The sequence below is a fragment of the Bombina bombina genome, chromosome 5 (genome assembly GCF_027579735.1).
Source record: "Bombina bombina isolate aBomBom1 chromosome 5, aBomBom1.pri, whole genome shotgun sequence".
Classification (NCBI taxonomy): Eukaryota; Metazoa; Chordata; class Amphibia; order Anura; family Bombinatoridae; genus Bombina; species Bombina bombina.
The window spans coordinates 80,406,743-80,424,160 of record NC_069503.1 but is presented as its reverse complement, the minus strand read 5'-3'; the positions used below and the strand labels follow the sequence as shown (position 1 = coordinate 80,424,160).

Sequence of the window (17,418 nt, the reverse complement as noted above, 5' to 3'; positions counted from 1 at the left end):
ATGCATCGATAATTTCATGAGACCGTCTAGGTTATCAGGTAGATTGGTTCGTGCCAATTCGTCTTTAACTGATTCAGAGAGTCCTAAGCGGAACTGATTCCTCAAAGCAATCATATTCCATTGGGAATCTATGGCATGTTGTTTAAATTCCGTTATGTAGACTTCAACAGGACGGTTACCTTGTCTGAGTTTTCTCATCTTACTTTCAGCCGTCAGTTGTAGGTTAGAATCAGAATAAAGTTCATCCATGACCGCCAAAAAGGAACTTAAAGAGGATAATATGGGGTCATTAGTTTCAAACAGAGTGTCAGCCCAAATTTGGGGTTCACCCCTTAGATAGCTAATCATAGTGAGTATTTTAATCTTCTCATTGGGATAGGTTAATGGCTTCAAATTGAACATGAGAAGGCAAGCATTCTTGTATTGGCGATAAACATTCCTATCACCATTAAATAAGTCAGGTGCTGCTATCTGAGGTTCCACAAAAGTAGAAGTAGGTTGTGATTTAGGTAAGGTAGTATCTTTAATTATTTTTCTTAAAGTCTCATTCTCAACCTTTAGGTCTCTAAGACCCTGAGTAAGTTCATCCACTCTCTTAGACAGACTATAGACAAACTGTGGGAGCTCTGCTGGATCCATAGGAAGGCTTGATTATTCTGTAATGATTTAGCTTAGGTTGCAAAGGATCACAACTGCAGAGAGTCTGTATAAAGTGGATGTATCACTTTGGCAATTGGAGTATTTATGTAGCATAAACCAAGCTGCGTTCAGTGAATTTATTATAAAGGAAACAATTCGTTGCAGAGATAAGGTCTGTCACGCAACAGAAAACAAAGTCAGAATTGTTGTTAAACTTCACAACAAGAAGAATAGGATAAACTGAAATGGCAGTCTCTTAGGTATAAATCAAATATAAGTACAGTAGCAATTGTCATTAACCAGAATTGTTATTATGATGCAGGCAGAGTGAAGTCTTAGTGCATTAGCGGTGTAGCGTAGTAAGCAAGCAAATGTTATCTACACATGTGAAAAGCAAACAGTCCAGCTACTTGTAATATCAGATTCTTCTTAACCCCTTAGTCAGGATACAACAGGTTGCGCACACAGTACCTTTCAGAGGTTCCGGATAGTGGAGCTGTATACTGTGAGCAGGAGAACTCAGCACTGTATGCGAGAGGATGCGGGAGGCAGTCCGGTTACGCTGCAGTGAAACAAACTGTCAGCAATTCCAAGCAGCTCTGAGTGAGCGGTGAGAGAGTGACTGAGCGTCTGAAGCAGGTTGTCAGATTCACTTAAAGCGTGCACGACAATAAGACTGCAGGAGGAAGGTTTGTTTAAATTGAAGAACGGATATGACCGTTATTTGTTTTAAGCTTGAAAAGAAATTATCCTTATGAGTTCAGCAATTCCGGAAAAGGCAAAACTTACAAAGCTTCTCAGAGGTAATTTCAAGAGGTGATTCAAATAGCAGCTACAGACTTTAGCTAGGTTAGTTTAATAATCAAGCACCTGTTTGTGGTCACATGATGCTTTAAATACAGGTAAAGCTAGAGTCAGGTGACTGGAGGAAGGAGGTAAGAAGTGGAATGGAATCCTTACAATAACAGAGGCCAAAACTGAAGAGCTCTGAGAATTGCACGGAGTTCTAAAATATTTATTGGTAATCTCGCCTCTTGAGATTTCCAAACCCCTTGTGCTGTCAGAGATCCCCAAACAGCTCCCCAACAGCTCCCCAACCAAGACTTGCATCTGTTGTGATCACAGTCCAGGTTGGCCAAACAAAAGAAGGCCCTTGAACTAAACAATGGTGATCTATCCACCATGTCAGAGAGTGTCGTACATTGGGATTTAAGGATATTAATTGTGATATCTTTGTATAATCCCTGCACCATTGGTTCAGCATACAAAGCTGTAGAGGTCTCATGTGAAAACGAGCAAAGGGGATCGCGTCCGATGCTGCAGTCATGAGACCTAAAACTTCCATGCACATAGCCACTGAAGGGAATGACTGAGACTGAAGGTGCTGGCAGGCTGCAACCAATTTTAAACGTCTCTTGGCTGTTAAAGACAGAGTTATGGACACTGAATCTATCTGGAAGCCTAAAAAGGTGACCCTTGTTTGAGGAATCAAGAAACTTTTTGGTAAATTGATCCTCCAACCATGTTTCCGAAGAAACAACACTAGTTGATTCGTGTCCTGCAGAACAAAAAGACTGAGCTAGTACCAAGATATCATCCAAATAAGGAAACACCACAATACCCTGTTCTCTGATTACAGAGAGTAGTGCACCTAGAACCGTTGAAAAGATTCTTGGAGCTGTTTCTAGGCCAAATGGAAGAGCAACAAATTGGTAATGCTTGTTTAGAAAAGAGAATCTCAGAAACTGATAATGTTCTGGATGAATCGGAATATGAAGGTATGCATCCTGCAAGTCTATTGTGGACATATAATGTGTTCGCTGAACAAAAGGCAGAATAGTCCTTATAGTCACCATCTTGAAAGTTGGTACTCTTACATAACGATTCAAAATTTTCAGATCCAGAACTTTGTTCCTGAAGAGGAACTGGCATGATTACCCCTGAAGACTCCAGGTCTGAAACACACTTCAGGAAAGCCTGAGCTTTTACTGGATTTGCTGGGATACGTGAGAGAAAAAATCTTCTCACAGGAGATCTTACTCTGAATCCTATTCGATACCCTTGAGAGACAATGCTCTGAATCCATTGATTTTGGACAGAATTTATCCAAATATCCTTGAAAAACCTTAATCTGCCCCCTACCAGCTGAGCTGGAATGAAGGCCTCACCTTCATGCGGACTTAGGGGCTGACTTTGGTTTTCTAAATGGCTTGGATTTATTCCAATTTGAGGAAGGCTTCCAATTGGAAGCAGATTCCTTGGGGAAGGATTGAGTTTTTGTTCCTTATTCTGACGAAAGGAACGAAAACGGTTAGAACCCTTAGATTTACCCTTAGGTTTTTTATCCTGAGGCAGAAAAACTCCCTTTCCCCCAGTGACAGTTGAAATAATAGAATCCAACTGAGAACCAAATAAATTATTACCTTGGAAAGAAAGAGATAGTAATCTAGATTTAGATGTCATATCAGCATTCCAAAATTTAAGCCACAAAGCTCTTCTAGCTAATATAGCTAAAGACATGGATCTAACATCAATTTTGATAATACCAAAAATGGCATCACAAATAAAATGATTACCATATTGCAGTAAGTGAATAATGCTAGATAAGTCAGAATCCAATTCCTGTTGTGCTAAATTCTCCAACCAGAAAGTTGATGCAGCCGCAACATCAGCCAAAGAAATTGCAGGTCTGAGAAGATGACCTGAATATAAATAGGCCTTCCTTAGATAAGATTCAAGCTTCCTATCTAAAGGATCCTTAAAGCAAGTACTAGCTTCCATAGGAATAGTGGTACGTTTAGCAAGAGTAGAAATAGCCCCATCAACTTTGGGGATTTTTTCCCAAAACTCTATAGATTTTGCTGGTAAAGGATACAATTTTTAAAACCTTGAAGAAGGAATAAAAGAAGTACCTGGCTTATTCCATTCCTTAGAAATCATACCAGAAATAGCCTCAGGAATAGGAAAAACCCCTGGAGAAACCACAGGAGGTTTAAAAACAGCATTTAAATGTTTATTAAACTGAATGTCAAGAGGACTGGTTACCTCAATATCCAAAGTAATTAACACTTCCTTTAATAAAGAACGCATATACTCTATTTTAAATAAATAAGTAGATTTGTCAGTGTCAATGTCTGAGGAAGGATCTTCTGTATCAGATAGATCCTCATCAGAAGAGGATAAATTATTATGTTGTTGGTCATTTGAAATTTCATCAACTAAATGAGAAGTTTTAAAAGACCTTTTATGTTTATTAGAAGGTGGAAATGCAGAAAAAGCCTTCAGGATAGAATCAGAAACAAATTCTTTAAAATTTACAGGTATATCCTGCACATTAGAAGTTGAAGGAACTGCAACTGGCAATGTACTATTACTGATGGATACACTATCTGCATGTAAACGTTTATCATGACAACTATTACAAATTACATTCTGCGAAATAATTTCTACAATTTTACAACAAATGCACTTAGCTTTGGTAGAACCGATGTCAGGCAGCAATGTTCCAGCAGAAACTTCAGAGACAGGATCAGATTGAGACATCTTGCAAAATGTAAGAGAAAAAACAACATATAAAGCAAAATTATCTATTTCCTTATATGACAGTTTCAGGAATGGGAAAAAATGCAAATAGCATAGCCCTCTGATAGAGAAAAAGGCAAGAGGCAAACATCAATGGGGTATTGAAATAATGAAAAAGTTTGGCGCCAAGTATGACGCACAACGTAACAAACTTTTTTGGCGCCAAAAATAACTGGAAATGACACACTCGCGTCACATGACGCAACCGCGTGAAAGGTCTCGGCGTCAAGTATGACGCCGGAAATGACTAAGTTGCAACATAGACATATTTTTTCGCGCCAAAAATATTTCCGCGCCAAGAATGACGCAATAAAGTCAATTGAAAAAAAAGACTAAACCCCAGGTAATAAATACATTTCTTCAAAAAATATATAGGTGAGGAAATATAAGTACAATACATATATTTAGAAATTTATATAAATGCATAAAGTGCCAAACCATAGCTGAGGTGTCTTAAGTAATTAAAAACATACTTGCCAAAAGACACCCATCCACATATAGCAGATAGCGAAACCAGTACTGAAACAGTTATCAGTAGAGGTAATGGTAAATTGAGAGTATATCGTCGATCTGAAAAGGGAGGTAGGAAATGAATCTCTACGACCAATAACAGAGAACCTATGAAATAGACCCCCGTTAGGGAAATCATAGTATTCATAAGTGATACTCCCTTCACGTCCCTCTGACATTTGCTGTATTTTGAGAGGAATCGGGCTTCAACAATGCTGAGAAGCGCATTACAACGTAGAAATCTTAGCACAAACTTACTTCACCACCTCCATAGGAGGCAAAGTTTGTAAAACTGAATTGTGGGTGTGGTGAGGGGTGTATTTATAGGCATTTTGAGGTTTGGGAAACTTTGCACCTCCTGGTAGGATTGTATATCCCATACGTCACTAGCTCATGGACTCTTGCCAATTACATGAAAGAAAATATGAGTCTGTTATTGGCTGATAGCTGTCACATGGTACAGGTGCAGAACTACATTTATCAGAAAACAATCTATGCTGTCACAGGCTATGCATACAATTCCATGTAAAATCCCCTAGGCTATACATGCATTTCCCCCTAGTACTTCTGCTTTAATACCAAACTGTTTTTAGTTCAAATTAAAAGAACATCCTTTTGGTATTTAATTTCCTGTATAAACTTTCCTGTATGAATCTAGGTGAACGTTTGCACATGGATGACCTCATACATCCTCTTTCTATTTCTCCAACTCATAACCACAAGGTTGAAGAAAAGAAATGTCAAACCACATGGGACTTTCATTTAAACATATGATAAGCTTGCTCATATAGGTAATCTGCATATCCTAAAGGTTATCATGTACTTTGTAGTTCGACACTCATATTAATCATAGGTCATTGGTAATGGTCCATTGGGCTATTAGTAATATATGGGAATTTTGGCTAACAGGAACAGGATAGCCAAATATGGTCTTAGGTACTTTTTGTTAGCTGTAATAAAGATATATAAAGCCCCCTGATAAAGGTTAGAGACATTCAGCCTTCACCTGATTACACTTATAAGGATTTGTAATGAATAACTGATTTATATTATTGTCAATGACATTTTTAATCATAGTCTTTATTACTGCATAATAAATATACATATTATAGTTTACTCGCTCTCCGTCCTTTCTTTTAATGCACTCACAATTTCTTGTATAAGAAGTGAGGCCATTCTACTTATATAACATTAGGGTTTGGTGCCCTGATATTAAGAATACAGAATAACCATTTTCTAAGACACTATAAGGGGGGAAAGGCATAACTTAATGCAATGCTATTTTAAAATTCATAGTAAGTTTTATTGCATTGTATTTTTATTATGCTTTTGTTGATTTTGTAATTTTATATTTTATTGTCCATTGAAATGGACTGAATTTGCCAAAAGAACATATCATTATGTTATCACTTTATGTAAACACAAAAATTCTTTATATTCAACTAAAGGGACGGAGAGTCCACGGCTTCGTTCATTACTTTTGGGAATTAAGAACCTGGCCACCAGGAGGAGGCAAAAACACCCCCACCAAAGGCTTAAATACCTCCTCTACTCCCCTCATCCCCCAGTCATTCTTTGCCTTTCGACACAGGAGGTGGCAGAGAGGTGCCGAAGATTCAGAGTAGTCTCTTATGGAGGGTAGTACTCTTCGTAATGGGACAGGAGTTTTAAGTAGTCCTGTCAGCCTCTCAGTGAGAGCCTGGGTGAAAGTTAGAGTCAGGAGATGCGAAACCGTCCCGACTCATGTTAACAGCTCCACCAGCAATCAGCGTTGGCGAGTTTCAATGCATGCTTTCTATACTCATGTCGATGTTAGGAGCAAGGCTACTACCTGTCACACTTGAAGGACCGTGTTCCTGTTCCATGGCATAGATTCTGCTAAGATCATTTAATTTTTTATTATATAATGATAACACAGAAGACAGGGTCACAGTGTGGTGCCTTTTATCTTTATAGAATCAAGGGTTAATATTCCTGGTAAGGGGATTATCGAACAGGGGTGTTATACATAATATTGTTTATTGTGTCATTGCTGCGTTATGTGCGAGATGAGGCTCTGGCAATGTGTGGAACTGTCAGGTTTACTTCCGAGAGTATTTGCATAGCTGTTTTTGGCGCGTTTTTTCCTTAATGCAGTTGTGGTCCTTCGAGGCATTCCATGTGACTGGGTGGGGCTTCTCCACTTCCTTGTTGCTCTACGGCATAGGAGACGAAGCAGTTTCTGTAGTCTGGGTCATAGGAGGTGGTGAGTGTCCCGGCCATTGGAGGTTATAAATGTGCCTGTTTATTAAACTATCTAGTCCATAATAAAAACGCAAGCTATGAAGGACTATGATGCGTTAGAGGGTACTCCCTCTTTAACAAAGTCTCATGCCTGTGTTTATTGTGAGGAGGTTCAGGTAGATCAGACTGCTCAACTATGCTCCACATGTCTTGATAAAGTTGCAATACATCTAAGAGTTAAAAGATGTCTAGTACTACTGAGCATCCACCGTCCGCCAGTGCCCCAGGGTCCAACCATTACTCCTGCATGAGAAATTCGTTGACCTTCAGATTTTGAGTATCAACTGTAAATGGTGGTATCGAAAGTGATCCATGCCTTACCACGTTCTGCTAAGCGCAAGCGTAGGGCGTATCATGGCGGCCCGGCCCAGGGGTTATCTACGCCTATGGAAACTTCTGAGATGTTATATGATGACGAGGCCCACTCTGACTCTTCGGAGGAGAAGTCCCTGTTATCTAAACTTCCAGCTGCGGAGGAGCCTGGCTTTAGGTTTAAGAATAAAAATGTATGCTTTTTGCTGAAGCAAGTGCTTGCTACTCTGGAGGTTCCGGAACCAAAGCTTCCGGAGGAGCCTTCAATCCCTAAGCTGGATAAGGTATACGAGGACAGGGTGGTGCCCCAGACCTTCCCGGTTCCTGTTAACATTATTAAGAATGAATGGGAGTGATTAGGTTCTTCCTTTACCCATTCTTCTTCATTTAAGAAACTGTTCCCCATTACGGACTCTCAGCTTGAGCTGTGGGAGACTATCCCTAAGGTGGATGGTGCTATATCCATGCTTACGAAGTGGACTATTCCCCTCAAGGATAGTTCGTAATTTAAAGAGCCCATGGATAAAAAGTTGGAAAACATGTTACGAAAGATGTTTCAGCACACAGGGTTTGGTTTTTATGTTTTATGTTTGCGGAGCTGCAACATATTGGTGTGCAGATTATCTGTCTGAACGCTAAGGTGTCAGGATTTTCTGTTTTAGCCCTCAGGGCTCTGTGGCTAAAGTCTTGGTCTGCGGACATGACCTCTAAGTCAAGGCTGTTGTCCCTGCCTTTTCAAGGAAATATCCTGTTCGATCCAGGACTGGATTCGATCATATTCACGGTTACGGGAGGCAAGAGAGCTTTCCTGCCGCAGGATAAGAAGGTTAAACCTAAGGGATCTACTTTTCATCCCTTTCGCGCGGACAAGGCCCAGCGCCAGCAGCTTGCTGCAAAAGCAGACCAGTCCTAGGGAACTTGGAAACCTGCCAAGTCTTGGAACAAGTCCAAGCAGAACAAGAAGCCCACTGATACGAAGTCGGCATGAAGGGGCGGCCCCCGACAGGCCTCTGGACAAGTAGGGGACAAATTGTCTCTCTTCTCTGAAGCCTGTTTGCAGGATGTTCAGGACCCTTCTGGTTCTGGAGGTTGTCACCCAGGGTTACAAGATAGGGTTCAGGTCCCATCCGCCCAGGGGCAGATTCCTCTTGTCAAACATGTCTTCAAGGCCGGAAAAGAAAGAGGCTTTTCTAGAATGCATGAGGGATCTCTCCTCTCTAGGTGTTATCGTACCAGTACCCCAAGCAGAACGGGGTCTAGGGTACTATTCAAGTCTGTTTGTGATACCAAAAAAGGAGGGCACGTTCTGCCCAATTCTGGACCTAAAGTGTTTAAACAAGTTTCTGTCTGTTCCATCATTCAAAATGGAAACTATCAGATCTATTCTGCCCCTTGTTCAAGAGGGGCAGTTCATGATGACAATAGACTTGAAGGATGCCTACCATCATGTTCCAATTCACAGGGACCACTTCAAGTTCCTAAGATTTGCCTAAGATTTGCTTTTCTGGACCAACACTTCCAGTTTGTGGCCCTTCCCTTTGGTTTGGCGACCTTCACAAAGGTTCTGGGGGCGCTTCTTGCAGTGGCCAGATCCAGGGGCATTACTGTGGCGCCCTATCTGGAAGACATCCTTTTTCAGGCGCCGTCATTCAGTCTCACAGAGGGCAATTGCTTCTATGGTTGGATGATCAACTCAGGAAAGAGTTCCCTGGTTCCCAGCAACAGGGTGGAGTTCCTGGGCACAATAATAGACTCTATGTCCATTAAGATATTTCTCACAGATCAGCGACGCAGGAGGATTGCGTCCATCTGTCTTGCTCTTCAGTCCTCCGCAAGCCCTTTATTGGCCCAGTGTATGCAGGTGATCTGGCTCATGGTCTCCAGCATAGATGTAATACCATTCACCAGGTTCCACCTCAGACCTCTTTAATTGTGCATGTTGAGTCAGTGGAATGGCAATCATTCAGATCTATCACAGCTGATATCTATGTATGCATGGACTCGGAACTCCCTTTCTTGGTGGATCCGCCCGGAGCAACTGTCCATGGGGACATCCTTCTTGAAACCGTCCTGGGAGATTGTGACCATGGACGCATGTCTGGTGAGATGGGGAGCTGTTTGGGATGCCAGGATGGCACAAGGAAAATGGTCTCGGGACGAGTCTCTCTTTCCGATAAATATCCTGGAACTTCGAGCGATCTACAATGCTCTGAAGGCATGGCCCCCTCTGGGGTCGTTCAACTTCATAAGGTTCCAGACATCATTACCTTGGTAGCTTACATCAACCATCAGGGGGGGGTATGAGGAGCTCCCTAGCAATGAGGGAGGTGTCTCGGATTTTGGAGTGGGCGGAGTCCCACAGCTGCTTGCTCTCAGTGATCCACATTCCAGGTGTGGACAACTGGGATGCAGACTTTCTCAGCAGGCAAACCTTCCACCTGGGGGAATGGTCTCTTCACCTCAAGGTGTTTGCGGAGATTTGTCTCAGATGGGGGACACCGAAGATAGATCTCATTGCATCTAGACTCAATTGCAAACTACCCCGATATGGGTCGAGGTCGAGGGACCCCCAGGCAGAGCTGATAGATGCATTGGCGGTGCCTTGGGGGTTCAGCCTAGTTTACATATTTCCACCGTTACCAATTCTACCTCATATAGTGGCACGTATAAAACAGGAGAGAGCGTCGACCATTCTGATTGCTCCTTTGTGGCCATGGAGGACGTGGTTTGCGGATCTGGTGGGGATTTCATCCTCTCAGCCGAAGAAGGTTACCTTTCAACATCAAAATCTCGATTCTCAGTGGCTGACTGCGTGGAGATTGAACACTTAGGCTTGGCCAAGAGAGGTTTTTCTGAAGGTGTGATTGATACTCTAGTTCAGGCAAGGAAGCAAGTCACTCGTCTCATCTACCATAAGGTGTGGAGGACGTACTTGTCCTGGTGTGAGAGACATGGATATCCTTGGCACAAGGTAAAGGTATCCAGGATTCTGTCTTTTTTCTCCAAGACGGTTTGGAGAAGGGACTTGCCGCTAGTTCCTTAAAGGGACAGATTTTGGTTTTATCAGTTCTGTTGCATAGGAGACTCGCTGAGCTCCCTGACATTCAACCTTTTGTTCAGGCTCTGTCTAGAATCAGGCCTGTCTTTAGACAGTCTGCTCCACCATGGAGCTTAAACTTGGTCCTTAGGGTTTTGCAGAAGGTTCCATTTGAGCCTATGCATTCTCTTGACATTAAGATTCTGTCCTGGAAGGTTCTCTTCCTTTTGGCTATTGCAGCAGCACGCAGAGTATTTGAACTGGCTGCCTTGCAGCATGAGCCTCCTGGTTTTTCATGCGGATAAGGCTGTTCTTTGCACTGGCTTAGGGTTTCTTCCCAAGGTGGTATCTAACCGTAACATCAATCAGGAAATAGTCGTTCCTTCTTTGTGTCCTAACCCTTCTTCATCTAAGTTGAGGTTACTTCATAATCTGGATGTGGTTCGTGCCTTAAGGTTCTTCAGGCTACAAAGGATTTCAGACAATCTACATCTCTTTTTGTGGGGAATTCAGGGAAGTGCAAGGGGCAGAGGGCTTCTGCTACTTCTTTGTCTTTTTGGCTGAGGAGCTTGATCCACCTAGCCTATGAGACAGCGGGACATAAGCCTCATCAGAGGATCACTGCTCATTCCACTACAGCTGTGGCTTCATCTTGGACCTTCAAGAATGAGGCCTCTATGGAGCAGATTTGTAAGGCGGCTACTTGGTCCTCCTTACTTTTACAAAGTTTTACAAATTTGAAGTTTTTGCTTCTGTGGAAGCTGTTTTTGGGAGAAAGGTTCTACAGGCTGTGGTACCCTCAGATTAAGGGTCAGCCTTTTTACACTCCCGGTTTCATTCAGTGTCCTCTAAAGCATGGGTATATATTTCCCAAAAGTAATGAATGAAGCTGTGGACTCTCCTCCCCTTTAGATGGAAACATAAATTATGCTTACCTAATAATTTTATTTCCATCTTGGGGAGGAGAGTCCACAGCTCCTGCTCGTAACTCCGGTGGGCGGACCTAAATTTATTTTTTTCTTCTGGCACCATTTATACCCTGATATTTCTCCTACTGTTCCTTGTACCTTCGACAGAATGGCTGGGGGATGAGGGGAGTGGGGGAGGTATTTAAGCCTTTGGTTGGGTGTCTTTGCCTCCTCCTCCTCCTTCTTAATTCCCAAAAGTAATGAATTAAGCTGTGAACTCTCCTTCCCACGATGGAAATAAAATTATCAGGTAAGCATAATTTATGTTAAACAAAGATAACAATTGATATGAAAATTTTAGTGCCTATCTCTCCCACACACCCTTAGAGTGTGATTTAACGCAGCTCCGTATTGACCAAGAGAAGTTAAAGGACTGGGCGTGGAGCACATGACAAATGTCTGACAGTGAGAATTAGTTGGAAGTACAATACCAATACCGCAGTATCCAATTTAACTTATATTTAAACAACTGATTTTTTGTATTTCTTTCAGGAGAAAATATTGTTTCCATATAAATGATAGAAAACAAAGATTATAATATATTTGTAAAGTTATGATATGGCCCCATTTAAATAGATTTTCTACCATTATTTTGTATAGATCTGGGAAGATTCATATTTAAGGGACAATTATAACACTCACAGAGCTAACTGTACTAAATGCTTGTGCTGAAACAATAGCACATATGTAATAACCCAAACAGCTGATCTGTATCACATGAATTGTTATGTGTGCCTTTAATTATACCATACGTACAGTTAATCAGAACCATTATTTATTATTATTATCTGTCTAAACCATTTAATATACTTTTTACAGACACGGCCAGAGCACTGAGAGATATCAGGTATTGATGTAACTGGAGTGAATAAGGGAACCTTCTTCCTGAGCACAGACATTGGAGCCTTTTATCAGCATAAACTCCTATGGGTCAGGTGAGTAAAATAGATATTATGCTGACTTTAGTTACTGGAAAAATAGAATAGATAACTCATTAAAAAGACAGTCAAGTCAAAAATAAACTTTCATGATTCAGATAGGGCATGTAATTTATTTCTAATGACACAGGCCTAGATTTGGAGTTCGGCGGTAGCCGTCAAAACCAGCGTTAGAGGCTCCTAACGCTGGTTTTGGGCGCCCGCTGGTATTTGGAGTCAGTGATTAAAGGGTCTAACGCTCACTTTTCAGCCGCGACTTTTCCATACCGCAGATCCCCCTACGCCATTTGCGTATCCTATCTTTTCAATGGGATCTTTCTAACGCCGGTATTTAGAGTAGTTTCTGAAGTGAGCGTTAGAGCTCTAACGACAAAATTCCAGCCGCCTGAAAATAGCAGGAGTTAAGAGCTTTCTGGCTAACGCCGGTTCATAAAGCTCTTAACTACTGTACCCTAAAGTACACTAACACCCATAAACTACCTATGTACCCCTAAACCGAGCTCCCCCCACATCGCCGCCACTCGATTTAAATTTTTAACCCCTAATCTGCCGACCGCCACCTACGTTATACTTATGTACCCCTAATCTGCTGCCCCTAACCCCGCCGACCCCTGTATTACATTTATTAACCCCTAACCTGCCCCCCACAACGTCGCCGCCAGCTACTTAAAATAATTAACCCCTAATCTTCCGACCGCAAAGCGCCGCCACCTACGTTATCCCTATGTACCCCTAATCTGCTACCCCTAACACCGCCGACCCCTATATTATATTTATTAACCCCTAATCTGCCCCCCTCAACGTCGCCGACACCTGCCTACACTTATTAACCCCTAATCTGCCGAGCGGACCTGAGCGCTACTATAATAAAGTTATTAACCCCTAACCCGCCTCACTAACCCTATCATAAATAGTATTAACCCCTAATCTGCCCTCCCTAACATCGCCGACACCTAACTTCAATTATTAACCCCTAATCTGCCGACCGGAGCTCACCGCTATTCTAATAAATTGATTAACCCCTAAAGCTAAGTCTAACCCTAACACTAACACCCCCCTAACTTAAATATAATTTACATCTAACGAAATAAATTAACTCTTATTAAATAACTTATTCCTATTTAAAGCTAAATACTTACCTGTAAAATAAATCCTAATATAGCTACAATATAAATTATAATTATATTATAGCTATTTTAGGATTAATATTTATTTTACAGGCAACTTTGTAATTATTTTAACCAGGTACAATAGCTATTAAATAGTTAAGAACTATTTAATAGTTACCTAGTTAAAATAATAACAAATTTACCTGTAAAATAAATCCTAACCTAAGATATAATTAAACCTAACACTACCCTATCAATAAATTAATTAAACTACCTACAATTACCTACAATTAACCTAACACTACACTATCAATAAATTAATTAAACACAATTGCTACAAATAAATACAATTAAATAAACTAGCTAAAGTACAAAAAATAAAAAAGAACTAAGTTACAAAAAATAATAAAATATTTACAAACATAAGAAAAATATTACAACAATTTTAAACTAATTACACCTACTCTAAGCCCCCTAATAAAATAACAAAGACCCCCAAAATAAAAAATTCCCTACCCTATTCTAAATTAAAAAAGTAACAAGCTCTTTTACCTTACCAGCCCTGAACAGGGCCCTTTGCGGGGCATGCCCCAAGGATTTCAGCTCTTTTGCCTGTAAAAAAAAACATACAATACCCCCCCCCAACATTACAACCCACCACCCACATACCCCTAATCTAACCCATACCCCCCTTAAATAAACCTAACACTAAGCCCCTGAAGATCTTCCTACCTTGTCTTCACCATACCAGGTTCACCGATCCGTCCTGGCTCCAACATCTTCATCCAACCCAAGCGGGGGTTGGCGATCCATCATCCGGTGCTGAAGAGGTCCAGAAGAGGCTCCAAAGTCTTCCTCCTATCCGGCAAGAAGAGGACATCCGGACCGGCAAACATCTTCTCCAAGCGGCATCTTCAATCTTCTTCCATCCGGTGCGGAGCGGGTCCATCTTGAAGCAGGCGACGCGGATCCATCCTCTTCTTCCGTTGTCTCCCGATGAATGACGGTTCCTTTAAGGGACGTCATCAAAGATGGCGTCCCTCGAATTCCGATTGGCTGATAGGATTCTATCAGCCAATCGGAATTAAGGTAGGAATTTTCTGATTGGCTGATGGAATCAACCAATCAGAATCAAGTTCAATCCGATTGGCTGATCCAATCAGCCAATCAGATTGAGCTCGCATTCTATTGGCTTTTCCGATCAGCCAATAGAATGCGAGCTCAATCTGATTGGCTGATTGGATCAGCCAATCGAATTGAACTTGATTCTGATTGGCTGATTCCATCAGCCAATCAGAAAATTCCTACCTTAATTCCGATTGGCTGATAGAATCCTATCAGCCAATCGGAATTCGAGGGACGCCATCTTGGATGACGTCCCTTAAAGGAACCGTCATTCGTCGGGAGACAACGGAAGAAGAGGATGGATCCGCGTCGCCTGCTTCAAGATGGACCCGCTCCGCACCGGATGGAAGAAGATTGAAGATGCCGCTTGGAGAAGATGTTTGCCGGTCCGGATGTCCTCTTCTTGCCGGATAGGAGGAAGACTTTGGAGCCTCTTCTGGACCTCTTCAGCACCGGATGATGGATCGCCAACCCCCGCTTGGGTTGGATGAAGATGTTGGAGCCAGGACGGATCGGTGAACCTGGTATGGTGAAGACAAGGTAGGAAGATCTTCAGGGGCTTAGTGTTAGGTTTATTTAAGGGGGGTTTGGGTTAGATTAGGGGTATGTGGGTGGTGGATTGTAATGTTGGGGGGGGGTATTGTATGTTTTTTTTTACAGGCAAAAGAGCTGAAATCCTTGGGGCATGCCCCGCAAAGGGCCCTGTTCAGGGCTGGTAAGGTAAAAGAGCTTGTAACTTTTTTAATTTAGAATAGGGTAGGGAATTTTTTATTTTGGGGGGCTTTGTTATTTTATTAGGGGGCTTAGAGTAGGTGTAATTAGTTTAAAATTGTTGTAATATTTTTCTTATGTTTGTAAATATTTTATTATTTTTTGTAACTTAGTTCTTTTTTATTTTTTGTATTTTAGCTAGTTTATTTAATTGTATTTATTTGTAGCAATTGTGTTTAATTAATTTATTGATAGTGTAGTGTTAGGTTAATTGTAGGTAATTGTAGGTAGTTTATTTAATTAATTTATTGATAGGGTAGTGTTAGGTTTAATTATATCTTAGGTTAGGATTTATTTTACAGGTAAATTTGTTATTATTTTAACTAGGTAACTATTAAATAGTTCTTAACTATTTAATAGCTATTGTACCTGGTTAAAATAATTACAAAGTTGCCTGTAAAATAAATATTAATCCTAAAATAGCTATAATATAATTATAATTTATATTGTAGCTATATTAGGATTTATTTTACAGGTAAGTATTTAGCTTTAAATAGGAATAAGTTATTTAATAAGAGTTAATTTATTTCGTTAGATGTAAATTATATTTAACTTAGGGGGGTGTTAGTATTAGGGTTAGACTTAGCTTTAGGGGTTAATACATTTATTATAGTAGCGGTGAGGTCCGCTCGGCAGATTAGGGGTTAATAATTGAAGGTAGGTGTCGGCGATGTTAGGGAGGGCAGATTAGGGGTTAATACTATTTATGATAGGGTTAGTGAGGCGGATTAGGGGTTAATAAGTGTAGGCAGGTGTCGGCGACGTTGAGGGGGGCAGATTAGGGGTTAATAAATATAATATAGGGGTCGGCGATGTTAGGGCAGCCGATTAGGGGTACATAGGGATAACGTAGGTTGCGGCGGTTTACGGAGCGGCAGATTAGGGGTTAAAAAAAATATGCAGGTGTCAGCGATAGCGGGGGCGGCAGATTAGGGGTTAATAAGTGTAAGGTTAGGGGTGTTTAGACTCGGGGTACATGTTAGAGTGTTAGGTGCAGACGTAGGAAGTGTTTCCCCATAGGAAACAATGGGGCTGCGTTAGGAGCTGAACGCGGCTTTTTTGCAGGTGTTAGGGTTTTTTTTCAGCTCAAACAGCCCCATTGTTTCCTATGGGAGAATCGTGCACGAGCACGTTTTTGAGGCCGGCCGCGTCCGTAAGCAACTCTGGTATCGAGAGTTGCATTTGCGGTAAAAATGCTCTACGCTCCTTTTTTGGAGCCCAACGCAGCATTTGTTTAAACTCTCGATACCAGAGTTAAATTTATGGTGCGGCCAGAAAAAAGCCTGCGGAGCGTTAACAGCCCTTTTACCGCCAAACTCCAAATCTAGGCCATAGTGAGTCCACAGATCATCTTAATTACTGTTGGGAATATTACTCCTGACCAGCAGGAGGAGGCAAAGAGCACCACAGCAAAAGCTGTTAAATACCACTCCCCCTACCCACAATCCCCAGTCATTCTCTTTGCTTGTATCAGTTGCAATGAGGGGTAAAGTTAGGTGTCTGATTCTTCAATCAAGAGTTTATTTTTTAAGCAGAGCAAGCTTGGTCTGGTTTTCTTTGGGGTTTAGCCATAGTCCATGTCAGTCTCTTCAGTAGAGTAAGTGGTGGCTTTTAAGCATTTGAAAACTTGTGGGGTATAATCCCCACTGGGCCTCCCAAGTAGTTTCATGCTGCCCTTGGTTGAAAGTTTGAGTAAGTTTACTAAGCCTTTTCTTTTTCCACAGCTCCATGTGAGGTAGGAAGCCCCTCTTATACCAAGTGTGCTGTCCTGCTGCCGGACAGATTTTTGAGGTAAGTGCCTATTTCTTTCCCTGTTTTGATATAGGAGAATTTGGCACTTTGACAGTTAATACTGTCTAAATATACAATCAACCTTCTAGGTTACTGGTTTTGCAGGCACTGGGGATGTTTGGAGGCTCAGTTTATTATGTTTTCATTTTGGTGTACATTTTTTTTGTTTGTGTATTAATGGCTACCGGGAGGTTTGTTAGGCCACGCCCACAATAGTAAGGCTTATCTGAGCTAGCAAGGACGTTTTTGGCGCCCTTTTAGTTGTTTCCTGTTGTTCCTGGATGTTACAGCTCTGTTGCATAGCTCCTCAGAGGTGGTTGTGGGGGTCCGGATCATTTTCTGACTTTGTTTCT

The 17,418-nt window shown here is 41.4% G+C and overlaps 1 protein-coding gene across 1 annotated transcript in view; it reads left to right on the top strand.

The window, feature by feature from the left end:
- Positions 1–17,418, top strand: part of LOC128659921 (oocyte zinc finger protein XlCOF6-like) — a 192,557-nt gene that overhangs the window by 114,722 nt on the left and 60,417 nt on the right. Inside the window, exon 4 of the mRNA XM_053713510.1 lies at positions 12,151–12,266. The gene's annotated coding sequence lies outside the window, so the exon portion shown is untranslated. The remainder of the gene's footprint in view (positions 1–12,150; positions 12,267–17,418) is intronic.